The following is a 27668-nucleotide window of genomic DNA, read 5'->3' on the forward strand; positions in this document are numbered from 1 at the left end:
AACATATTTAAGAAGGTGGGAAGTTTTTTTTACATCCGGAGGGGGAAGTGCGGAGATGTAACATCAAGGTCAGTGCAGGAGGAGGGGGGAGGAGGAGGCGCTCCAGACACCGGAGCAGAGATCCCCCTGCAGCCCGTGGTGAAAACCATGGGGAAGCAGGCTGTTCCCCTGCAGCCCATGGAGGACCGATGAGGGGGTGTAGAGATTCCACCTGCAGCCCGTGGAGGACCCTACGCTGGAGCAGGTGGAGGTACCCGAGGGAGGCTGTGGCCTGTGGGAAGCCTGGGCTGAAGCAAGTCCCTGGCCGGACCGGTAGACCCGTGAAGAGTGGAGCCCACGCCAGGGCAGGTTTTGGTGGCAGGACTTGTGACCCCGTGGGAGACCCACGCTGGAACAGTTTTCTCCTAAAGGTCTGCACCCCATGGAAGAGACCACGCCGGAGCAGTTCGGGAAGGACTGTAGCCCGTGGGAGAGACTCCATTTTGGAGCAGGGGAAGGATGAGAGGAGTCCTCCCCCCGAGGACAACGAAGCGGCAGAAACAACGTGCGCTGCACTGACCGCAACCCCCATCCCCCTCCCCCCATTCCCTTCCCCCCCCCCGCCACTGAGGGGGGGGGAGGAGGTGGAAGCCGGGAGTGAAGTTGAACCCGGGAAGGGGGGAGGGGTGGGGGAGGTGTTTTAAGGCTTGATGTTACTTGTTTTTTTTTTCATTGCTCTATTCTGTTTAGTAATAAATTAGATGAATCCCTCTTTCTAAGTTCAGTTTTGTTTTGCTCGTGATGATAATTAGCTCTCCCTGTCCTTATCTCGACCCGAGCCTTTTGTTAACTTCTCCTCCCCATCATGCTGGGGAAGGAGTGAGTGAGCGGCCGCGTGGCGCTCAGCTGCTGGCTGGGCCTAAACCACGACAATCATTTCTATTGTTCTTTCAGTGAGTATTACACATTTTAATATTTAATAATGGGCACTGATTTTGATGACAGGAAACATTTTTAAAAAAATGCCTTTTCTATTTATCCTTATAACTTTTTGAGAAAGTAAACTGAAACCAAGATGAAATGGACTGCATATGTGAGACCCAGATTTCAGTGTCAATTTTTTGGTGGTCTTTTTCTGATCCATGCTAAGTAGGTTAATTAATTTTCTTTCAGAACATGATTTTGAACAACAGCATGCCATTAAATATCTGATTCATCAAAAATGAAAATAACGGCATTACCTTTACAAACCCTATTGTCTTGACTCTTCACAAGTTATATTTGTAAAGATACTTGGGTTCTGGTGCATTCAGCATGTTCTAGACAGAGCGTAATTGAATGCGTTTCAGTCTAATTCTCCTAAATAATTTCAACAGTGAAAAAAAACAGTTAAGACATGTTGATTTTGTTACACATTGGGCTAGTGAATGCACTGAAGAACTGAAGATCTGCCTTTTGGCTTTGAATAAATGGAGTAAGAGTTTTGTTTGCAGAAAGAGGATTACAAAGCCAGAAAATAGGAATAGCATAGCAAATAATGTTAATAAAAATAAGTGAAAGTGTGTCAAAGTAAAATTTAGAACTAAAGCTACATGAAAAAAAATAGTATTCTACACTAATTATACTGGAAGTAGCAATAAAAATATTACTTCTGTGAAATATGACCTCTGAAAACTCTTTTTTAGAATGCTTAGTGAGCTCTAAATGCTTAGTGACTCTTTGAAATCTGCTGGTCAGAGTGTCAGCAAGTCATTTTAGTGTGCAAAGCAGATTGATCAAGCAATTGATCAAGCTGGGAGCTGAACTCTGGCATCCTGAATCATACGTATTTTGTTATTAACAAAATTATCTTGTATAAAGCTGTGTGCTACCATGTCCAAAATGCTTTCAATGCTTACCCAATCTTGCACATCTTTATTCTACTCTGCAATTTAAAAGATAGATCATCCTTCTGACTCACCCAAACAGGATATGTTTATCATCCAGAATTCTGCAAGTTCCAGTCCTTTTTCTGAGACATTTCAATGACAGTACTATAAAGAAAAAAGGAAATAAAGTATGTGCATGCATTAACCAATCATCAGCTTACAAATGAAATTTCTGCCATTTAGAGTTATGTGAAAAAAAAAAAATAAAATTCGGGAATGCAGAGGAAACTAAGAACTCCATCTCATTTTGGCAAACACATTATTATTACATGCTCGTATGTATTTTTTCCTTATTACATAGTGTAACAAAGGAACCATTGGAAAAGTCTACTATGCTCGCAATTTCAGTCTGTTTTTTTCTAACTTCGAAGTTTCATAAAGCTTGAGCTATAAATTATAGAGGGCTGGTAAATGATTCAAAGCAGTTCAGGCAATTATTGCTCATGTATCATAAAATAGTCAGTAATACACATTAGGTTGAGTATTATCATGTATCATCATTGGCTAATTCCTTGTACTCTCTCCTTTTTTTCCTTTAAATAAGCTACTCGTGTACTTCCTCATAAACTCTATCAGCTAATAATTAACACACTATAGAAATACAGGTCACGTTTTGTATTCAAGTCTTATTTCCCATGAAATTTCATTTCTTATTTCTCATGAAGAAAATGTAACTGTCCACATAGTGGGACATTGCAATATATATTTTTATTCCAGCAAGCACAACACCTTTGATTATAGGAAGTCAAACGTACAGTCTCTGTGCCAAAAATTAACAGACCCTTCTGTTTCATTTCATTGAGAAGTTATTTTACCTTCAAATGCATGGGACCCTTGCATGTTTGCACAAAGTTATATAAGAAAGGTAGCAAAAGAAAAAAATCTTTGTATCTGGGCAAAATTTCTTTCATCCAGCAGAGCACTGAAAAGCATTTTAATGCCTCTTCAGCGTTTACCTTTAACCAGAACAGGTTGGAAAGGTTAGCACTGAAGTAAACAGATGGCGTCAATAATCACTGATACCTGTTGGTACACCCGGTTCTATAAACACAAGCATATACATAGCCTGTCAAGCAGCCCATATTGTAATCAGTAAGTTACCTACTGGAATAAAAAGTGTGAACAAGACCAAGCCATTTTGGAGTTAGGGTGCTTAAAACTGGTCTCTTCATTGTTTCATCTTCTAACGTACTTTGTTTTACAGAAGCGATGAGGTGAAGGTGATAGAGGTTGGTTTCAATGCTTTTAATAATCGTGTAACAGAAAGGTAATGTACCAACTGGCTAACTTCTCTGAATATTTCTAAGCCTTTGAAAACTACCACTCCCAAACCAAAATCGTGTCCTTTGATGGACTAGTGAATAAATAGAAATTAAGCATTAATATCACTGCTTACATAATCATATTTCTAAGAAACAGGAGAGTATGTAAATAGCATTGATGCCATTTGGCCCATTCTCTTTACAGCTCATTTACCTCATACTCTAGACATCAGATTTCAAAACAGAAATCAAGCAGTCTTTTTTCATGGAAACCTTTTAAGACTATGCAGTGAGTGAATCCATGGGAAGCCATTCCAGTTCATAGTAACGTGGAGTTTAGTTCATGCATGTTACTGAAAAAGTGCTGTTTAGTGAGGCAGTAGTTACTGAAATTCAACTTAAACAATGCAGTCATTTGAAAGTAGTTTAGGGAGGACAACTGCCGTGTGGAATTAACTTAAAAATTGATCCACCAGAATGTTTTTAAATATATTATCTCATGTAGGGTTCTGATATCTTGACTGATGTGACAGGCCCTGACTGCTAACTAAAATCTCGTCTGTCACAAGTTTATGGAAAAGCTACTTGCTATTTTGATACAATTAAGATAATGACTGCATAAAGGCCTATGAATAGAGTATGCTCAATGATTTCCATAATTAACAGAATTCTGTAAAACTAACATATGCCTAGATTCTCAGCACCACAACCAGTCTTGCTGCTTACTATTTCAGAAAACTAACCTCTGTCAGCAGACTCATTGTGCAGCACAAGATTATGATATCCTAAAACAGCATATAGGACAGCCTCTATGTGTATGTGCATATGCATCTGTTGAAGTTGTACTGCAATCAGGGATGTAACTGAGTTCAGATTTTCATGCAGGAGTAATATAATAGGATATATCTTGATAGCACAGTTGAAAATGGAGACAGAGATTTGTTTTCTAACTGGTACCTAATTACTTACTGTTGACTGCATTCTATTTAATAAGTGCACAGGCCAAGAACCTATGGACTATATCCGTCAGTATTCTTTGCTTTATGAAAGTCTGAGAACTTGTGTAAAATGAAATGGTACGAAACCAGAACTCAATATTTAAATCTCAGTTCCCATTTTAAAAAGTCATAAATGACTTCACAAGAGACCAGACAATGGGGTGTATCAGATATTTGGATCAATTTACTTCCATAGTGAACACATGAAGTAGAAGAGCTGAATTTGACACTTAGTGCTTTTATTCATATATTTAAATGAATATTGTCTCTATTTTGAGCAGGCTTAGTGATCGTATCTGCTGATTGCCAAAATAATCTGATTTATATTAGAAAATAAGCATTGCCTGAAGCAGTGCTGATTTCTAAATACATTTTTGTACAAAACTGCAACACCATACTCCTGTGTTTTCATTTACACTGGTATTTTTTAACTTCAGAAATACAATCACCTACTGCTACTTAGTTATATACACTTTGTGCTCTATGAATTATTTAATCTTATTTTTATTTTACAGAACACAATACAGGTCAAAAACCGTAAAAGTTTTCAAGCTGCTTGAAAGATACGCTACACTGGAAAAAAGGTTGTTCATTAATAATCCTAATACAAAAATGGAATTTCAGAATGATCGATCCCTTCCCTGTTTTGTTCTCTACTTCCTGGTAGTATGAATTAGATTTCATATAGAAATTAATCTCCGTTGGTTTTTTACAGTAATGAAGAATTAAATAGGGGAAATGATGACATGTCAATAAATAATAAGTATTCTCTGCCTTATCATTCCTCCAAGTATTTAAACACTATGTTTTTCTAAGGATCTCAAATGCTTTTCAACAATTTTCAGAAGGTTTGCTTATCCTTTTCTAGAATATTCCTCCATCTTTTGGGAGGGAAGGCAAATTGGGGAAGGAGTCTTAGTTGTATTTATTCACTGGTGGCTGCATTGCAATTTAAGCCCTGCCCTAAGAACATAAATTCTCAATATTCAGTAAAAATTCCTTGCAGCTAATGACTTAAATGTCTGTCAGCTAGGCTTTTTAATTAATTGATAACACAATTTTTGCCCTTCTGTTTGAACCAATCCATGAGGATTTCATCCAAAGATTGTGACAGTTCGCTATTGGATAGTCATTACAGTGTTGAGTACCCTGAAGAACCTAGATGGCAGAACAGGTACTGAAGAACTAGCAAATGTGGGGTATGAAGCTCAACACAGGCTTGCAACAGACATTGCTCATTAAAATTTCTTTTTCTTAAATTTGGCTTTATAATTTCCCTTCATAATATAGTAAAGGGCAGACATTTTTCAGATTTGATGCATTTTCAATATCAGCAGGGCATTGGTTACAACTGATTCCTTTGTCCACTCTTTTTCCTCCATTTGGTGTTAATAGATACTCAAAATTGTCATATGTATTCTGATTTTCTACTCCAGCTAAATTAATTACTCAAAAAAAGAAAAAAAACCTTATGTAAGTTCTCATGGATATCACTTACAATTCAACATTTAAAAAAACATAAATTTGGTTTAGTATATATTAGGAAATGTAAGGATATATTATGCAGATCACTTCAGTAATTGAATAGTCTTTGAGAAATAAGTAGAATTATAATTTTCCAATTAAAATAACATAATAGACCAAATAGTAACAAACTAAAGGACCAACCCAAAGAAAAATTATTTGGAGTTCCTGAAGGTATATATTAGCACATACACAAACTACAGATATGGTACATTGATCCATAATAGTCTAGAGGCTGACAAGGATTTTGGGTAACAAAGCTCTGCTATTGGGTATCAGCTAAGTTCAACTGACAGACTAGAAATCATCTGAAATGGTGATTCAGCAGTCTGGATAAATGTAGAGTCAGCAGTACAAAATACTTTTGGCTCAGAGTGAAATCGATGAGGAAGAAGAACGTCCACATTGAGATGCTTGTTTCTATTTGTAGCAAGTGGTGCACAGATCAGTGAAAATTTATAAGCACAAGGTTCATTTTCCCTTAAAACCAATTAAATATTCATTCTGGAAAAGTTTCATTACATTTTACATGCCTCTGAATGAGCTGGATTCATTCTAAGTATTTTTCCTCTTCCCTTTGCTTTCAAGCAAAAGGTTGGTCTGGAATGAATTTATCCATTTGAGTAAGATCTTTCTACCCACCATTTTTTCTTCTCTCCACTGTCTTGTCTCTCAGACTGCAAAACCTGCCCTAGCAGAGATACTGGGATAGCAGGTATTAAGCATGCCTCGCTGTTCTCCTTGCTCTTTCGAGGTTTTGACTGTTCCCTGTCTGTCACGTTCACCACTATGAGTGATGATGTAATTCGTGTTGTCCTCATGCACTGCCATTTCCCTCCTCCCATATCTTTCCTGGTTAACATTTGGGTTTATATATGCCATTGCAAATGAGTTCACTGTGGTTATTAGATTACAGTTAACTTAATGCATAGTAAGAGTTTCTTACCGCTTTCTTTGTTTTAACATTTAAAGGGTTTGCTTTCTTTCATTTTTTTCCTCCAAACATTTCACTGCACACATATTGTACTCTACTTAGTCCAGAATTTTGAAGCAAAATCTTTCATGCTTCTTAAAAATTTCCAGAGTTTTATTCTGTCAGCAATGACTGGAATAGGATGGTACTTAGGGGAAAGGAAGGTACGTACCTTTACGAAGTCAGTATATTTTCTGAGATCCCTTATGCTTGGGTTATGACTGTCTCTAAACAGACTTGTCTAACCTCACATTCTGTCAGTCATTCATACAGAAAAGATCTACATACAGTTTTTATTCAGTGCCTAGGAGAAACCAGACAAGATATCCTAATAAAATAGATGTAGGAAATGGCACTCTATTCTGCCACTTAAGCCTGAAAAGGATTGAAAATGTATAGCTTTCAATTGTTTTTCTTCTTTCTGTGCAGAGATGGGCATTCTGTATACAGTAAGATAGACGCTTCCATTTTCTCCCAAAATACTGTTGGTGAAACTTGTCCTTGGTGCAAGTTCAACAATGAATGGAGACACACCTGGAAATAACGTGACACACTGTTCCCGAAAAAAGGCTAGAAGAGTCCTGTAATGAGATCATACTGTTTCTGCAACTAAGGAATCATGAGTAGATGGTAAACATTCAATTGCAAAGATTAAATTTCATCACCAAAAAGAAAAGGAACAGTCGTTGCCCCAGAGGACTGACAGCAAGAGTGGTTTTACCAAAAGCTAACATTACGTCACTTTTGTTTATCTTCTCCTCATTATACACTGACTATAGTAGTAGTGGGCACAGGGATTTTATTGCATCTAGTCCTACACAGTAGATGACTACCACAGCCAAACCAAACACAAGGCCAAGATGCTCCATTGCTTGCAGATCTCTGTACTCATCTCTACGTGGTTTAGCCCTTGGCATGCGTACACGTGCAGACCACCCCTTTCTTTCTCAAACACAGGTCATTAAGAGTATCTACCATTAAATAATGCCTTATCAAAATAAAATTTAAGCATATTTGTAACTGTTCTCCCATGGCAGAAAAAGGGTAATGTTCCCCAAGTGCCAACAGCTGAGCCAAATCTATCTGAGGACCTGAGTGATTTCACGTTTAGCTGTATGGAACAGTTCCAGCCTGCCAAATGCCTGAACTGAGAAAGACTGAAATAGGGTGAGCGAAGATTTGGGAAAAAGAAATTACCTGAAGGTGAGCAAAGTGAGAGGAAAGGATATGGTTAGCTTGGTAAGCTTTTTAAAAGCTGCCTCGAAGTGGAGTCACCATTACAGTAACCAGCAACAAGCACAGCAGAGAATATTACCATCATCATTTTCTGTGCACTGAGCAGCTAATATTTTTTTTTAAGTGATCTCTGAATGGGCTTGTAGTTGCCAGAGGAGACTGGGAAGTTATTGCTTTGCTCATGTTTGACTGGGGCTGTTTTTTCCTTTAGTCTTGCTGGAGAGTCTCATGTGCTTATTCTATAAAAAAGCTTTCCCGTATGGCCTTCCAGGGGAGACATGAGTGCCTTCTGCTTATTGTCTTTCTGTCTGTATCTCTCCTTTTAGAGGTTTCTCTCAGTTAAAAGCATATCAATAGCTGTCATATTATTTCTATCTAATTATTTTCTGGCCTGTATTTATGAATCTATGCTTTCTTACTAGAAAATAAATTGCAAAGTCACTCAGCTAGCAAAACAGCCAGGAGCTGAAAGGAGGTGGGAGGGAAACAAACAACCAACAAAAAAAAAAAAATCCAAAGCAAAGTTTAATTGAGATAGTACACTTTTAAATAGTATATTAGGAATCGAAGGCTCTAGATTGTCATATGGATATAGTATTGCTCAGCCTATGGACTCAGCACGTTTATGTGCAAAGTTGTGTGCACCAAGCCAAACCCATCCAACCACCTATTGGCAGTTCAGAGCTCCATCCCCTATATACCAGTACAGTTTATAGCTTCATAGCAAAGCCTTGTATGAACGTGATGCAAACAAAACTTCAAAAAGTGGTTTTCCTTCACCTGATGAAAATACAACCGAAGGAATTAGATGATTTAGGGGTACGATCTGCAATAAGACTCAGTTATCCTATAGCTTTGCCATTTATATCCCCGCGTGGATGGCTGTACAAGCTGCCTGCTGTGCCTACAACTGGGCAAGTTCTTCCCCCTCCCAGTTATATCTGCCTGGGCCTTCCCTGCTTGTTGGCTAACACTAGTGAATTAGGAGGCAAGTAGCTTTTAGAAGCTGATAAAAAACACCGGTTTGAGAGAATAGAGGCTTTAGGCAAAAGGATGAAGAAGGAAAAAGAACAGAGAGCCGTTTTACTAAAGAAGAGCAGAAACCTGGAAAGTTGTTGTTCCAAGGTAAGGGTCGATTCTGTTCCTACCCTCACTCTCCCATGCTGTGTGCAGGGCACTGGCCCCACTCCTCTCCCTGCTGAATGCTCTGAACTGAGTTTCTGTAAGCACGGAGGAGCGGCAGGCCAACAAGCAAGGCTCCCAAACCCACTAAGTGGGAGCTTCCAGCAGACAGCTTTGTCTGCAGTACAGCAGGACCGGGCAGCACCAGACTGCATGATCTGCCACAGCTGAGAGACCCACTTTGGAATAGCAAGTTGAAGCAAATCAGCACAATTTACCTTCAGTCTGTAAACTAAATTGGGGAAAATTCCATTATCTTATAACAGTCACATTTTGATGACTTCCACCCATTTCCATCTATAAACACAGGGTTAAGAGGCTAACCTTTTGAAATTCAGAGGATGCTAAATATTTTCTGCAAAGACTGATGGATGTTTACGTGTTAATAGTCTGGTTTTTCAGCTTACATATTGACAAGCCTCAGAACACAAAAAAGACATATTGTATATTAGTCCACATTTAACAAACACTTGTTTTAGCCCGTGGTTGGCTGTGTGCGTTTCACACAATCTCATTTTTCTTAGCTACTCCCTCCTCCAGAACTTCAAGCCTGCTTTAACAATGCTGCTAATCACTGCCTTCTGTAAAGACAGCATCTCCCAGAGGAATTTGAATTACAGGAAGAAGCAAATACTGCTACTTGGAAAACTGTGCAGACAAGCGGAGTGATTTTTAAAATGATTACTGGTGATATCGAGTGTTGAGTAACTGCACTGTTTATCATCTAAATTACTTTTATCTTGTACTCCAGGTCATTCACAAAGTCTAAATCTAATATTACTTTGTCTTTTATGTCTCAAACATGTGTAACTTAAAGCATGTAGTACTTTAATTTTATTGGTCTAGTCTGTTCTGCCTAGTGAATGAAGTGGCTTTGTCACAGGAAGGGAACTTCTTAAAAAGCAAGCCAATATTTTGGTTCTTACACATTTACACCATCTTCAAACTGAAATGTCATGATGGTATATGTTTGCAATTAGACATTTTTAAACTGTTTAAACTCTGTAATTCTCCAAATTTCAAGTTCCGAGACATGACCTTTGTGAAGTTAAATGTGAACTGAACACAGCTTGTCTCTGTGAAATACTCGTATCAGATATGCACAAGACTTCTGCCTGATAGAGATATGGTACTCCACATACCTTTCTGTTCCAGTGAAGGTTACTCAATCAAATGCATTTGGTGACATTTTGAAGTGAAAGAAATTACATTTTTTCAAACAAAAGCTTTCTCCAACATTTTACATTTTGAAGTTATAGGTTTCTCTGAGTGGATTATGTTTTTACTATTTATGGTGGTTCTTTACTCTTCCCTCCCTTTTAGGAACAACCAGAAGAGAACTGTTCCACTTTTGCTTGCAGTCAGTGCCTCAATCAACAGCACTATCAAGTTCTCACAGAAGGCACCAATCAGGCATTTTTCCTGTGTTGAAGTTAGTTGCTAGCAGAAGTTTAATATCTTTTTAAGATAGTGGCTTTAAGCAGCAGACACACAGACAGAGAGCCTGCAAAACAGCAAAAGGCCACCTTGCCATCCAAAATGACCTTCACGTGTAGAGTATATGGGAAATCTGGCTGCACAATATTGTGAAACTTTTCTATTGTACTTGCAACATCAGTGACTAGAAGGAGATGCAGAAAGTAGATAACCAAAATCTACTTTAAAAAATCTTAGCTTAACAGTGAAATACCTTTTATAATTTCACACTAACGTAACTAAGCGGGAAAGGGGAGAATGGAGAAAACAAGATGGCAGTGAAGCTGAGAACAGACTGCATAGTGGTTTAGAGAAGTTCCCTAAGCAACACTAGCCAGGAGATCTGCAATGTTTTATTGATAATACAGATTCAAAACCAGATTTGGTCCCACAGTGTCATACGTGGTGTTTTGTGGGCACTACACAGTGCTGTGCTTCAGTACAAATAAAGGCTAGCAAAAAATGTGGGACTCTGGGCCTGGCTGTGAGACCTTACGCTCTGCAGGGTGTTTCAAGGCTGATGCGTTCCTTCCATTACAGTAAGGAAATCATGTAGGAAAAAGGGTGAAAAAAAGGTGAAAGAGATATTTTAGGATGGAGTACATGTGACTGAAAAGACCCGTGGGTAAATGGGATCTCCATTACGCAAACCTGACAGGGTAATTTAATTTGTTTTCCCTGTGATGTGGTGTGTAGATCCTTTTAGCCTTTCAATTAAATATGCAGAGTGGCACAGGGGCACAGCCCAAGCCAAGGTGCCTAGTGCCATTGAGACCATTGTATCACTATCAGCCATAAAGTGTAAAGAAGACAGATTTACTCAATTACACAACACTTTTGGCACCAATTCAGCAACTTGTGTACCCTGTGCATACATTGAAAATGGTTTAATAACTCACCTCTGAGATGATTGTGCTACCTTTGTGCCTACACCTAAAGTATAACCCTTGCTTGGATCATGGCTCATAAAGGGTGGACTACCAATAATTTGGTCTAATTAGAATGAAGTGACCACTGGCCCCAGTGATTAAAAGTTCTTTTTTTGTAAACGAAGAATTGCAGTCACTGACATGTACTCCAGCCATGCACATTGTTCTCTGTCATTTATCCAAACGTACTTTTAAAATAATCCCCCTTTTTATAAACATGTATGTGTACACAGTTTTTAACTCCAGTTGCTGGAATTGCATCTAATCTAGTCAAATTCATTTTTATTAAAGTTCACACTGTGAGACTAATGAACCTAAAGCACTGGAATCATTCTCATTACACATGGTTAGATCTATTTACTGAATCTGCATTGTCTCATGCCCAGAAGGAAAAAAAAAAACACAAAACAATGAAGATGCAAAACACATCTTCTCAATCATTTTCCCTACAGGAAATAGTTTAAATTAACTATGTTTTAACAGATAGGGGAATGTAGGCAATGTTTCCCTTACTCAGCTTTAATATGAAAGAATGGTGGACTGATGAAGGGTGGTTTAGGGGATAATGAAACTAGAAGAAGGAGAAAAGTCAGCTGCTGGTGATGGACAGCTAGATGATACAGTTACAGACAGCTGACATACTTAGAAAATTGATGTATCTAGAAGCTTAAGAAAAGATACAGTCATTCTGGCTGACAGACAACTGTGCTTTCACATTTTTTTTCCCAATGGCCTGTAGGCAGGGAATGATCTAGAAATCATTCACAAGGTCACTTTTCCCCTGTTCATCCCGTTCACCCTTTAAAACATGTTGTCCCATGGCCCATGCAAATAACTGGCCAACAAGCAACAAGGAGACTGAGCGGACTGTGTAGGTGATGCATATGTAGCAAGGAAAAGGGATGTACTTCAATCTCTACTAGTCTTCACAACATAGTACACGTATCCTTTGAGGGACTGCCAGATATGTTACTAAGTAAAGAAAAATAAAATCACGGGTTTTGCCAATACACGAGTTTCGTCATGGTCTCTTTGCTCAAAAGCCCTAGTAAATAGATCTTGCTATGTGACGGTGAAGAACTTTTTGAGATTCAGGGAACTGTTTCGCTTTTCACTCCAAAGAATACAGTAGAAGACAGGTTAGACTGTAAAACTGAAAATCAGTCAAAACACTTATGTTTTCACCACCCTATTCCCCAAGCAGGGGGTGCCTATTTATCCCACTTCATTACCAGTGCTCTCTCTTGAGAAGGGAGCCCAAATAGGATGCATAGAGCTAGAATTTCCAAATGAAAGCTCCTCCACAAGTAACATATTTTGCCACATAACCAATGAGAAGTGATTCCTTCTTGTGCTGACATTTCTGCACCTGGCAGAACAAAGAAAGACTTCTTCTCACTCTGTCCTCTTGGTGCCTCCAATAGAATATCAAATTTTTCAATGGCTTTAAACTCATGATAAGAGCTATCAAAATAGGACATCTCCTGACCTGCCTGAACGGAATGGCTTTTATATCACATTTGGAGTTGCAAAAAATACAGAACTACTTTTCCATCAACATTTTCATTGACTTTTTCATGGTAGTTTTTCAGTTGTTTTTAGCTGCTGCTAATTATGGATCATCCAACACAAATGCATCGATAAAGTATTCCATATAACTCCTCAGTAATGAGAATATATAAATCCCCTGCTCAATAGGCTATGCAATCAGTTCACCCTCTTCAGAAAAACATTTGAGATATTGCAATCTCTATGACAATTCATTTAAAATGGAATTTGTTAATGTTGGATGAGTTCATCGACTGCAGTAAATCAACACAGCCTCCCTGAATCAATGGAATGACACTGAATTGCACCAGATGAGAGTCAGTCTGCAGCTTTTTGTAACTAAGGGTTCCTTTTGATGAGCTTTGTTGTTATCATTACATCCATTTTAAGTTTACTTAAATACGTTTCTTTTTACAGAAAAGTTCATTTACATAAGATATGTTTACTTAAAATGGCAAAATATTGCCATTTGTTTTCTGTTTGCAGAACATAAAATAACAGAGGTTTCAGTTAAGTGGTTGGCATTTTTCAGTTTCTCTCTCATATTTGGCTAGCAATGGATAAGACAATCATGGCTCTGCTAAGCCGATCAGTTGGTCCTCTGAGCTGGCAGCTGGGCACCCAGCCAGCTGTGGGTTGCTTCCAGCATACGCGCTGGATTTCCTTCTTGTGGAAACCATGGTGGAGGTCTTCTACAGAGTCAGGACACTGATTTCAGCTCTAGTGCTGAGAACTCTTGCAGGATTTACAGCTTGAGCGTAGCCTCTGTGGTGTATCAGACCTTTCTCCCCCTCTGCCAGCTATAGTACTCAGTGTCCCTTGGCTTTGTTGCATTGCTGATGTTCTCACTTTGGGGAATTATGTGGCAATTTTGCAGTAGACTGCATATTTTCTGCATTGCTCACCTTTCAGAGCTGCAAATACAGGCAAAGATGTAATTTCACAAAGTCCTTAAACACATGCTAAAACTATGAATCTGAGATATGGTTTGGGAAGGGCGAGAAAAAAGGTATCATTTAGTGAAGATCCTTTAACTTCTCGTGGCCTGTGATTAAACCTTAGAAAGAGGTTGGACAGAAGAAAGAGCCTGGAGTGTTGTCTCTCAGCTTTCTGCCTTTAGCATTTCCATTTCGTGTGCTAATGAAGCACATGTAATAAGAACCTGTATAGGTATGTAAAAATAGTGGGGAAGATTTGATTTTGACATTTTTATGTACAGTCTGGTTTCAGATCTAATATACATATCCCAAAATATATCACAATATGTTCCACAGCATACAAAATTAACAACATCCTGCTTTCTTTTATAGCTCTCTGTGTTCAGAGGGCTCCAAAATTGCCTTGTGTATGTGCGCTTTCAATTAAAATTTCCAATTTCCAGGTCTACTGCTTTGCCTCCACAAGTACAAAAGACAGCCAAAAGCAGGGAGAAATGACTCAATGGACTTGGACCTCTGTACTCATTATAAGCTGGTTAGCAAGCACCTGCTATTCACCAGCTTAGAAAACAATCTGAAATTCAAGTAAGTCTCAGCAAGAACCTAACAAAGAACATCAGGAATCTAGGCAGCTAGCCAGTTTCATATGCCTCATCTCTCAAAGATTTTTTTTTTGCTCTAATGCTCTCCCCCACTGCTGTACACCAATTTTTTTTTTTTTTTTTTGCTTTTCTTTCTATATTTGAAGTGGAAACATGTCACTGTTTTAAATGTGTCCTATATATTTTCTAGAATGGAGATTTTAATGCCTTGTAATGACAGAAATTGTTTAGCAAGGCATGGCTTAGGAATAAAAGAATATATTAATGTAGAAAGCCAAGCCAACTCTTCAAAAGAGTTAACACATAAGTGTTAATGAAAAATGTGCTTGGGCCAAATTAGGTTGAAAGCCTGGCACATGATATAAAGACTCTGAGCACATAATTTCCAGCTTTCCTCAGGTATTCATTGTAGCAATAATGTAAAATTAACTTCAGTTGTGTAACAATTTGAGAAATGCTTTATGGTGATGATGATCCATTTAGCATTTCTGACTTAGACAATTTTTTGGCTCCACAGAAAGATCAGGTAAGTCTGATGTAAATTTATGTATTTTGGCCATCACTGTTATGGATGTGTTAGAGGAAGGAGAGATGCTGTCTATGAAAGCCACAGTGAATACTGTCTTAGAAACAGTGTTGAGGCAGGCTTGGGCCAGGCATCCTGACATCCCCGGGTATATAAACCCAAATCTTTTCAGGTTTAGCTGAGCCTTTCATCATTCCTATGGGTGACATGCACAAAGTTGGGACCTGTCATCCTAAACTAAGTGACCTGATTACTTAGAGGTGGGAAGGCCATGTTTCTGCAGTCAGTGTTTGATTTTCACACCTCTAAGTTTGGTTCCCTCTTTGGCTGCAAGCAGTATGGCTTGGATATCCTCGGATTAATGATGGTTTGAATTTTTTAATTTTTAACACAACCTGAAACTTTCCTCACTATAGGGCTTTATTTTCTCTAGGGTCCTAAAGAAAGGGGATCCATTCAACTTTTCCTTTAGTTGCTGATTTACCTAAATGTTACACCTCCTCACCACTTTTGTACAGCCTCTGCCATTTTGGCTTTCACCTTCTCCTAGCACTGTAGAACTGGCTGCATGGTTCTGTTTTGATGAAATGCAGAAACCAAATTAAATGACACCAGTAATCGCAACTATGTGAATATCCATTAAAAAGGAAGTCTAAAGCAAGAAATATACTCAAAACACATACAAGAAGAAAAAGAAATCTGGTACTCTGAGTGTTATGTGTAGATTGAAAGAGTGAGAAGGTTAGACTTCATGATGTGTACTGATGTGGGAAATTAAATTGGTCAGGGTAGCTCCAGGGAGCAAAAAATATTTTTTCTTAAGGGTATATAAAATGTCATATTTTCATCCAAAAATGCTAATACATTGCTTGTCTGTTAGCATTTTGTATTTAGTATTAATCTACAATTCATTAGAGGCAAAAAAAGTATTTATTTATTTTACTGCAAAAAAAGTATACTGCACTCTCAGAAAATCGAGACCTGGGTCTATATCTGAATAAACACGGGACTGAACCTCCTTATTGACTGAGATACTCCAAATAATCTGCAGTTTTCAGGCCTTACACTCACTTCTTTGTTATAATGGCAGAAGATAACAGGAAGTACAACTACACAATAGGGCTGCACTTGCTGTGAGTGTGCATGTGTGTGTGTGGTGCAGGGTTTCAGGAGGGGAAAAATGTAGTAACAGACCAGGAAGGATTTATTTTTTTTAACCCACCGACATACAGTTTGTAGTGTCAAGGTGCAGGGACTACCTTACCCTGACATATTTGCGCTGTGTTCACCCATACAAGATTAAAACAACTACCAGATTTGAGGTTGGTAGGGATTTTCAGCTCCTTGTCAGTTTGGTAGCAAATATCAACCTTCCTGTGTAGCGGATGGCCTGGTCTGCTTCTCAGGGATGTTCAGGGTATCTTCATTAATGTGCTCTCCCAGGAATATAGGGTGCATCGTCCTTCCTCTTTTCCTGATCCACATGGAAGTTTAGACCTCGGTCTTTTAGTATGCATTGAATGAGTATTTGGAAGTGTTCTATGACTTGCAGCATACCACAGTGTATGAAGTTGGTTCTGAATTAAATATATATAGGCCCGGTTGTCCATGACTGCAGGGGACAGGACTCAATGATCCAAGTAATTGTTTCCAATCCTATGTTCTCCAGCATCCAGCAGTGCAAAATAGCTGGTAGATGAAGGATGGTATTTATCTGGCCAAAAGCAGCCATGCACACTGTAGGTGAGTGCCTACATTTTAGCTGATCAGCCTATGATCTCTTTATGATGAACCAATACAAACAGGCACTTCTGAAGTGCAGTTCAAGTCACCTAAAGGATATAGGTAAAATACTCAGATGAGTCACACTCTAGAATCAGGACATTCACTTTAAAGGAGTTTAGGGACACTCAGGTCGGGTGTAGACAGCTACAGCATAAAGTTAGATGAAATTATTTCAGCCAGTGATACTTGGTTGGAATATAAATAAAACATGCCACATAACTCCTCTGCTGTTCACTGGCAAGACACTAACTGGAAGACCGCATCCAGTTTTTTGACATTACACTTCAAGACAGGTGTGGACTGATTGGAGACAGTCTACAGATGAGTGAGAAAGATTAAAGGCTTGAAAACCAAGAACTACACAGAAAGGCTAAATGAAGGCTAAATGCAGATTAAAGGAAAAAAGGACAGGGAAAGGGAAAAAGGAGAAAATAGACATTAATACTCCTCAACTGTATGAAAAATTGTTAAAGAGACTGCATTTTATGTCCCTGGTGGATACAACAATAAACATGGATGTACATTGCTGCAAGAAAGATGAAGAATTGACCATGGCTTTGCCAAGAGTGTTCAGTAATAGGAAGCAGCCCCAGAGGATCAGTCTTCCTCAGGGCTCCTCCCTGCTCTTGGAGGTAAAGAGCTCAACTGTGCCAAATCTCTGCTTGGTTCAGTATCTGCTGGTGGATGAGGGGGAGCAGCTAAAAGCATGCCCATGCTCACCCTGTTCTCTTACATCTCCAAGTCCCATTTGTGACGCTGTGCTCTCTCCATTTTGTCGAGCCATGTCTTTGTTTCCTTCTGCTGCAGCAACAGACAAAAGTTTGGCCCACAAACACTAACAGAAAATGTGCTTAGGACTCTGCCGAGAGCCCAGTCAAGGCTTTACCACACCAGAGAAACAGAAGCATGTATGGCCCATGAGTTAACAGACGACTAGGAGTGCCCTGTACTCTTAACTAAATCAGAGATTTTTGATATTTTGCACACTTCTGATAGCAATCTCAAGAACTGATGAAACAACTGACTTCTGCTGCTGTTTCTCAGGCTTTTCAGGTGCCACAGCAACTACTTACCCTGGATATTTAACCACCTCGCTATTATAGATCCCAATTTACTGATGTTCTGACAACTTTCCTTTCTCTCTCACCCTTTCATCACACAAGGTGTAAGACAGACAAGAGAAAGTGTGGGGAAAAAAGTCAGTCAGCATGCATTAAGAGCCACAGAAATGCAGAATGAAACAGGATGAAAAGTATGCAAATAAACGTTTGACTCCTTGCTGCTAACATGCAAGCCAGAGTGAATATAGCCAGAAGCAATCTGAACTGAATGAGAGAATTCATGGGAGGCCTGTGGCTGGTTAACTAAAAGGGAGATATTTAGTGAGGCCTTTAGCTAGCTAACTCTATTTTGATGAAGACATCTGCATATTTTTTAAAGCATATTTTCGGTCCAGCATTCTAGACTGAACAAATGTTCCTTAGGTGCCTCCCAAGATGTGAACCACGACCAACCACCTCAAGTGTATGTATACCAATGCACACAGTCTGGTAAACAAACTGGAGCTCCATGCCCATTCAGAAAATTATGATATCATAGGAATAACTGAAACATGGTGGGACAACTCACATATTGTGATGGACACCTATAGGCTGTTTCATAAAGACAGGTAGGGAAGAAGAGGTGGAGGAGTCATGCTCTATGTTAAGGAGAACCTTGAATGTGTAGAAGTCAACTACGGTGATTGTGGAAGCCCTATGCAATGCCTCTGGGTCAAGATCAGAGGGGTAGTCTCCAAGGGGGATCTTACAGTAGGCATCTGCTACCAGCCTCCAAACCAAGACAATAAAGCTGACAAAGCAATATTTGGGTCACTTAAGCACACTTCGGTCAACAGAACCTGGTTCTTATGGGTGACTTTAACTACCTAGACATTTGTTGGAAGACCAATACAGCAGCTCACATGTCAACCATCATACATTCCTCATACAAATGTTAGATATGTCAACCAGGAATGAGGCACTACTGGGCTTGCTACTCACAAACCAAGAAAACCTGCTTTGTAATATCTCGGTTAGTGATAGCCTCGGCTGCAGTGATCACAATATTGTGGAGTTTGGGATCCTGCTAAGCATGCTGAAGGTTAGTACTAGGACAAAGGTTTTAGATTTTAGAAGAGCAAACCTCAGCTTGCTCAGAGCTCGGTTGGGAGGGATTCCGTGGGAAACTTCCATGGAGGATAAAGAAGCTAGCAAGTGCTGGGAGCTTTTCAAGAATGCTCCCCTGAAAGCACAAAACCAGTCCATCCTTATTAAAGGTAAGGGAAGTAGGTGGAGCAAGACCCCCTTGGCTTATCTGTGAGCTTCTATGTCTGCTCAAAACCAAAAGGAAAGTGTACCAGAGATGGAAAAGTGGACAAATACCCATTCAGAACTATAAGGGCATTGGCAGGGCATGCCAAGATGCAGTTAGAAAAACAAAAGTTCAGCTCAAATTGAAATTGGACAGAGATGTCAGAAACTACAAGAAAGGGTTCTTCAGGTACGTAATCAACAAGCAGAAGGATAATACTGGCCCACTGTTAAACAGGAGAGGTGAATTAGTCACCAACAATCCTGAAAAGATAGAGGTTCTCAACACTTTCTTCACCTCTGTCTTTACCAGCACTGTTGGGCCCCAGACCTTGGGAACAAAAATCCAGGTCGATGCAAATACGGACTCACCACCAGTGAAGGAAGAGTTGGTATCTGAACTATTACAGGAGCTTGACCCTTAGAAACTGATGGGCCCTGACAATATCCACTCAAGGGTGTTAAGAGAGCTGGCTGATGTTATTGCAAGGCCATTCTCCATAATCTTTGAGAAGTCATGGAAATTGAGGGATGTCCCAAAAGACTGGAAGAAGGCTAATGTCACCCCCATATACAAGAAGGTCTTAAAGGAGGATCCAGGAAATTATAGGCCCATCAATCTTACTTCAGTCCCTGGGAAAGTTATGGAATGAATCCTCCTGGGAGCTATCATAGGTCAAATGAAGCAGGCAATTGTGAAAAGCCGGCACAGATTCACCAAGGACAAATTGTGCTTGACAAACATGATCACCTTGTACAACAAAGTAACCAGCCTAGTTGATGTGGGGCGAGCAGTGGACAATGTCTACTTGGATTTCTCCAAGGCTTTCAATATGGTTCGCTACAGCCTCGTCCTGGAGAAACTAATGTGTTGTGGTCTAGACAAGTGGTCTGTGTGGTGGGTGGGAACTGGGCTGACTGGCTGCACCCAGAGGGTGGTGGTAAATAGCTCTTTTTCAAACTGTCAACCTGTCACAAGTGGGGCACTCCAGGGATCGATATTGGGCCCAATGCTGTTTAATACTTTCATAAGTGATCTGGATGATGGGATCAAGTGCACCCTGAAGAAATTTGCGGGTGATACCAAACTGAGTGGGAAAGTAGACAGTAGAAGAGAGAGCCACCCTGCAGGAAGACCTGGATAGGCTGGAAGAGTGGGCAAACAAGAACCTTATGAAGTTCAACAAGGACAAGTGTGAGGACTTGCACCTGCAAAAACGTGGGTGGCTACAAAGAAGACGGAGGCTCCCTTTTCATTAGGAGTCACATGGAAAAGACAAGAGGTAGTGGGTGCAAGTTACTCCTGGGGAGATTCTGATTAGCACGAGAGGAAAATTTTTCACAATGAGAACAATCAGCCATTGGAATAATCTCCCCAGGGGAGTGGTGGATACACCAACATTGGACGCTTTAAGATTCAGCTGGACAGGGTGCTGGGCCACCTTGTCTAGATAGTGATTTGTCTAGATGGAGCTTTTGCCCAGAAAGGTTGGACCAGGTGAGCTTTGAGGTCCCTTCCAACCTGGTATTCTATGATTCTGAATGTACAATTGTTTGGGGTTTGTACAGACTAAGGAAAGTACTGTTAGAACATCTCTCCTTGAGCCTGACACTAGCACCCTTTAAGACGTCACCCTGGGCACTTTCTACCACTCCAAGAAGTGATGTGGAAGCTGCCTTCCCATATCACTGCCACTTCTAAAAACTGACATACAATCTCTCACACCCTTCCCTGGCCCTTTTCCTTCTGCACAGGACCCAGAACCTCCTTAATGGTCTCATGGCCTCTTTGGACCTGTGATGCCTTCCCATCACTACACTGACCCAGACAACAACAGCTCAGAAAATTGTGCTGATGCTACAGGGTTCAGCCTGACCTACAGTGCTTCAGCTGGCCTTGCCTGATGTGTGGGACCACAGGTGACAGAAAAGTTACCATCATGCTCAAACAAGTCCCTCCAGGCCTTCTCAGCTGAAGCCTCCCAGTCATGTTATCTGATGGCAGACATACTCTTTGTCACACAACCATTGCAAGATGGTTATGAAGATCACACAAGAAGACACTTAAGAAGTCTGATGAGTCATGTGGGACTGCACATCTAAATTCTATTAAAAACAGCACTAAAAAATACATGTGCGATTATCTGCAAACACAATTGTATTTGCACAAACAAAAGTTGGCTAAAGTTTTGCAATGGGTTTCAGCAGACAGAGGTTCTTTCCTTGCCATTTTCTTGTTCTTTTATCCTGAAAAATTCTACCTTTACAATCAGGTTAACAAGCCAGACACTGAATCTTTGCCTCCTTAAAATTCAAAGCAGAATACTTGCAAGAAATGACCCCCTTTTCTTTTCTCACATGTACAGGTGGAAGGCCTAGGAAGGAGCTATACTTTTTTACCTGGAGGATATGCTTAAGGTAAAGGACCTCCTGCTCATGTTTCATTGAAGTCAGCAATTATATAGCTCAGTCCTGGCTTCTGTGGCTACAATACTGACATACCTTTCCAGCCGCCAAAATCCTCTACTCTTTTGGCTCAGGAATGTCTACCATAGCTCTTCCTCCTTGCTTTAAGATTAAATAGGAAAGTCACACTTCTTAAATTCACATGGAACAATGAATGAGAAAAGTGTCTTGTCATTCATTTTAAAGAAGATTGAGATGGCTATAGCACACAATTACTAAATTTTATGAAGTAATTACTTTTCAAATCAATTTCTAATTTCCTACAGAAAAGTTCCTATTGTTAGTAATAGAATGAGAATAATTACCAGTATCTACAAATTAAAACTACCCATGCTATACTGCATGCTTTGAGATGTTGTATACATTTATTGTGTTCTTTGCATGGAAACTGGTTCTGTGTTGAATAAAACATTGGAGAGACATGGATTTGATGGATGGACCACTCGGTGGATAAGGAATTGGCTGCATGGTCGCACTCAGAGAGTTGTGGTCAACGGCTCAATGTCCAAAAGTGGAGAACGATGACAAGTGGCGTTCCTCAGGGGTCACTACTGGGACCGGCACTGTTCAACATCTTTGTCGGTGACATGGACAGCAGGATTGAGTGCACCCTCAGCAAGTTTGCCAACAACACCAAGCTGTGTGGTGCGGTCGACACGCTGGAGGGAAGGGATGCCATCCAGAGGGACCCTGACAGGCTGGAGAGGTGGGCCCGTGCGAACCTCACGAAGTGCAACAGGGCCAAGTGCAAGGTCCTGCACGTTGGTCGGTGCAATCCCAAGCACAACTATAGGCTAGGCGAGGAATGGATTGAAAGCAGCCCTGAGGAGAAGGACTTGTGGGTATTGATTGATGAGAAGCTCAACATGAGCCGGCAGTGTGCGCTTGCAGCCCAGAAAGCCAACCACGTCCTGGGCTGCATCAAAAGTGGCGTGACCAGCAGGTCGAGGGGGGTGATCCTGCCCCTCTACTCCGCTCTGGTGAGACCCCACCTGGAGTACTGTGTCCAGCTCTGGGGGCCCCAGTACAGGAGAGACATGGAGCTGTTGGAGCGAGTCCAGAGGAGGGCCATGAAGCTAATGGGGGGGCTGGAGCACTTCTCCTGTGAGGGCAGGCTGAGAGAGTTGGGGTTGTTCAGCCTGGAGAAGAGAAGGTTCTGGGGAGATCTAATTGTGGCCTTCCAGTACCTGAAGGGGCCTACAGGCAAGATGGAGAGGGACTGTTTATCAGGGAGTGCAGTGACAGGACAAGGGGTAATGGGTTTCAGCTGAAGAAGGGTCGATTTAGATTAGATGTACTCGCTAATTCTTATATTTTCCTATTTTCGCTTATTTTCCTATTCACAGGAAAGCAGTTCAGCAGCAACGCCGGACAACTACTTGTCTGATTATGTTGCTGTGGAATAATATGTGTTCTACTCTGAAAGTACTTTTATTGGACTTAGAGTCTGAAGCCCAGAAGCAAATTGTTGTGTTTTTTTTTCTCTCAGACAGAAGTCTATGCCAATGGCAAGTCTGGTATGACAAAGGATACAGCCATTACTGTCTCTTCGGGACTCACCAGAAGGCTGAGGCTTTGTTTCAGCATCTTTCCTTTCCTTGCAATTCTACAGTCTTGTGTTATGTCTCTGGCTTCTCTCTTCTATCTGTGTGGAGACCAGACTTTTCCCACTAGCTGACCTTGAGTGTTCAGTTATTTTTGTCTCAGTGTCATTTATGCTAGCTGAATTACATGTTTGAACCTTCTTGTCAAACCATAATATCAAACAGGTGTAGGCTCCCCAGTAACCATAGTCGTCTTCCCAAGGGAAGACATGTTCCTCAATGATATAGGAATCTTCCTAATACCTAGAATGACACGCTATTTTTACAATTTCAGCTTTTATTTGAAAATTGACTTTTCTTTTAATCTTCATTATCAAAATTCAAATTTAAACCCAAGGGTATCCTAAAGGCTTAGATATTAAAAAATAACCCAATATAATTACTATTTTAAAATGTCAAGAAGCTTTAAGATTAAGAATGTGATGTGTAAATGCTTAGGTTTGGCAGTACTGCAAAAAATGTGGACCTTTTCTGCACAGCTGGAATAGAAAGAAACCCCTTTGAAGCCAAAGTTTCCTTTCCATATTTTTTTTCTAACTAAAAGAAAGACTTACTGGGCCAGTTTCCTTCATTAGCTTCAGAAGCTGGCATATCATTTAATAACAAATCGATGAACTAAACACATTCTAATTAATCACTTCAGGGTTACTTGATTGACCACATAGGCAATTCAGTGAATAAATCAATGCAGGATTAGAAAATATTTCAAGTTAAGGTTTTTTGGGCATTACGGGCTGGAATTCAGAGAAAAGGAAAGCCACTAGAAACCACTGCACTAGAAAGAGCAACTACATTGCTCTTTGTCAGCAAATTACATGCTTGATAGTGCAAACACTTGCTACCTCTTGACTTTGACACAACTACTTTAGGAAAAAGCACTTGGTCTGCAGTAATTAATATTATTGTCAGTTACGATATTTTCACCACAGTACCTCATTAACTGTAATCTATGCAACTGAAAATAGGAAATCTCTTCTAAACTGACAGAGAACCGAGTTCTGCTACAGTCTTGATAGCTTTGTGTGTGCAATGAGATCCCAAGAGCTCACCCCAAAATCCTGCTAGCCGAGACACAGCCTCCACTGTGTGGGCTAGTGAGATTGTGGCCTCAGCGCTCCAGCTAGGGTCTAGCCAATGCACTGATTTGATAAGGCTTTCTTTGCTCACAGTGCTAACCTGAACCATGGACTTAGCTATGACATCAGCCCTATGGAGAGATCCTGGTGTGGGGCAGAAGCTCAGTCACCTTATGACACTAATTTATAGGGAAGCTTGGAATTGTATTAAAGAAAGGAACCACACTGCTGAACTCTTGCTCAGCTGCTTTTATCTCCTGCTCTGAGATAGACTACTGTGAACCAGTGCAGAGACTAGCTCTACTTTGTGAGGAATAAAGGTTATTTTTTATCATGGCGCCTTAAAGCTTCCAATCAAGGAGGAAAAATAGCGTATAATGGAGGGGTATTTGCCCTCCTTTCAGCTTCACAGCAGCTTCTGAGACAAAGAAAAGTGAGTAAAGTGGCAGCATTAAAGCATGTCACTTTATTTAAAGATGTTATTATGCAAGTAACCTTTCTGAAATCAGCTAGTACTTGAACAACACTAAAATCAGCCAGTATGGCTTTGGCTGTTCCCTAGATGACTCTGAAAGATTACTGACATGTACAAAGCTGTGTGGCATCACGTTTCCAACACGGACAAGAGTTTATGTCAGGTGTGTGGGGAGAGCCACTGATGGCCAAAGCTGGTCCTTTACGTCCCAGCAAAAGGTGGGCCACAATCAAGGGACTGGAGCATCCATCCTATGAGGAGAGGCTGAGAGAGCTGGGACTGTCCAGCTTGGAGAAAAAGAAGGCTCAAGGCAATCTTACCTATGCCTGATGGGGCCAGTAAAGAAGACAGAGCCAGGGTCTTCTCCATGGTGAACAGACAACAGGCAGTGGGTACAAATGGAAATCCAAGAAATTTCATTTAAACATAAAACATTTTTTTTTTACAATGAGGATGATCAAACATCAGAACAGGTTGTCCAGAGAGTTTGTAGAGTTTCCATCCTTGTATATCAAAATCTGGCTAGATATGGTCCTGGGTAACCTACTCTAGGTGACCCTGCTTGAGCAGGGAGGTTGGACTAGATGATCTTCAGAGGTCCCTTCCTACCTCAGACTGGACATTAGAAAAAGGCTCTTCACTGAGAGTGTGGTGGGTGGTTGGTGACTGGAACAAGCTCCCCAGGGAAGTGATCACAGCACCAAGCCTGTCAGAGTTCAAGAAGTGTCTGGACAATGCTCTAGTCATATTGTTTAGTTTTAGGTAGACCTGTGAGGAGCAGGGAGTTGGACTCAATGATCCTTATGGATCCCTTCCAACTTGAGATATTCTATGATTCTAAGAGTTCCTAATCTTTTTTGAATACTTTTTTTCTAATTACAGGATTTTTTAAAGAAATTGAAACATAACAATTAAAAATTGCTTTTTTCCTTGTAAATTGGAAGTAAGAGAAAAAGATTCATTCTGGGATTAAACTTTTTTTTTTGAGTGATTCCCTGAAGGTGATTTCTGTCAAAGGGACGGAGAACCCACAGCCCACAGACTAAGTTAAAACCACAAAATAAATCTAGCCTGCCTCTTGTTATGTGGCCTGTAAGCCCCTTAGTGATAAGCAAGAAACAGACTGTCCTGGATTATTTGTTCTTTCACACATTGATGTAGACATTTCCTAACCACATGGCCAGAAGTATGTTTGCCATGTGACAAAAATTATAGGTTTCTCCCATGATGTGATCAATACCCATCTGGGAATTTCTTGGGCACTCCATCATGTGAACACAGTATAGATTTGATTAGCAAAAGTTTCTGTGCTCTGGTTCAGTACAAAGCCCATAAGATCTTAATCTATGGTCACACACGTCTTTTTCTTACTCAGATTGCCATTAAACTGATGAAGAGGTAAGGTGCAGACTAACAAGGTGTGAGAGACATGAGATCCTCTGCATGCCGCTGTCTGCCACTTATTGTTCCTGCATTCCCATTCCACAGGACATCAGTAGGCTGGAAGGGTCAAATTCGTCTGAACAGATGCAAGCATGTCAAATTTGCTTTGATGACGCTCAGTTGCAGCTCTAGACATGTAAAAATGCCTGTGGTTTAAATATCTTAATTTGAGCTAGTTTTCTTGATTTTCAAAGTCAGTGGAAAGAAATAGGTATTTGTGGAGTATGATTAATCCCATCTTGAGGCAGATGTCTAAGACAGATCAGTTGACTATCATCTCCCTACCACTGACTACTTCTTTCCAAATGGAGACTAGCATAAAGAGTTCACAAGAGAACTGCTCTATGGACAGGTATCCTGACACATTTGGTCAAGTGAGTCCCAGTAAGATAAGACTGTAAACAGCCTTGAATGTATAAGCAAATATTTGCCTGGTAAATAAAGCACCCTAAGGAGAAAGGGGAGAGGCCACACATGTTGCTCTAGAGGACTCCAGCATGTAAACATTGGGGGTGCTGGGAACACTTGTCTCATGGACTCCTTGAGATCTCCAGCTCACTTTCACTTTCTGTGTCACTAACCTCATTCATCTGATAGGAACACATCTTGCTAATTCAAGAAAATAAAAAGAGTGGAGACTTAGAATTAAATTTACCCTGCTTGCAGGCTTTCCAAGGCATGGAAACATCATGACATATATTATCGGTATTACAGATTAAAGTAGTTGTAAGGGAGCTATACTATATTTCTTCTGTACAAACGTATGCCTGCAGAGCTGTGCAAGAAAGTGTAAAAGATTTGACAATGATCAGTCTCTCAGGTAAGCAGATAAATATTCAGTCATTTTCCCTTCCTAATTGCTCTTAGCTTCTGTATTTATTTATTCAGGAATGACTCTGGGAGCTTGTTCTAGCCCCTTTGATAAACAAATGGGGTTCGGTTTCCTTTTTTAGAAGCTAATTATGCATTTTGGAAAACTAGGAAAATGGATCTTTAAAGTAAACATGCATAAAAGAGCAAAGAGAGCTCCATGGAAAGTGCGTACCTAGAGAATACTAATGTTTGTTTTCCAGACTTGTAAAAGCCATGAAAAATAAAGGCTGACCAAACCATTTTGCATTTCTGCCTTCCCCTGTATTAGATTCTGGGTTGCAAGCCCCTCTTTGGGGTTCCTGACCTTCAAAGCACAGGACGAGACTCCTCCTTTCAGTTTACTGCAGTCAGAGGAGAGTTCCTGTGCTATTCCTTCACTGCCCGGGTATTGAGAACTGCAGAGGAGCCACAGCCAAGCACACACTCCCAGGCACCCCCAGGAATTTTCAGTGTTCTTGGTATCTTGATCGTTTTCCCAAGATGGATTGCATCTG

The 27668-nt window shown here is 40.3% G+C and overlaps 1 long non-coding RNA gene across 4 annotated transcripts; it reads left to right on the plus strand.

Moving 5' to 3' along the window:
* The first annotated feature begins 3109 nt into the window (after positions 1 to 3109).
* LOC142604068 (uncharacterized) lies at positions 3110 to 27668 on the plus strand. 4 transcript variants are annotated; one of them, XR_012837970.1, is made up of 5 exons: positions 3110 to 3174; positions 4683 to 4751; positions 7094 to 7294; positions 21604 to 21655; positions 25022 to 27668. It is a non-coding gene; the product is annotated as an uncharacterized LOC142604068 (long non-coding RNA). The 4 variants fall into 4 exon arrangements; XR_012837967.1 differs by having other exon boundaries at positions 3132 to 4751; positions 25022 to 27121; positions 27443 to 27668; XR_012837971.1 differs by having other exon boundaries at positions 3132 to 4751; positions 25022 to 25246; positions 26968 to 27668.

The sequence above is a fragment of the Balearica regulorum genome, chromosome 1, assembly GCF_011004875.1.
Source record: "Balearica regulorum gibbericeps isolate bBalReg1 chromosome 1, bBalReg1.pri, whole genome shotgun sequence".
Lineage (NCBI taxonomy): Eukaryota > Metazoa > Chordata > Aves > Gruiformes > Gruidae > Balearica > Balearica regulorum.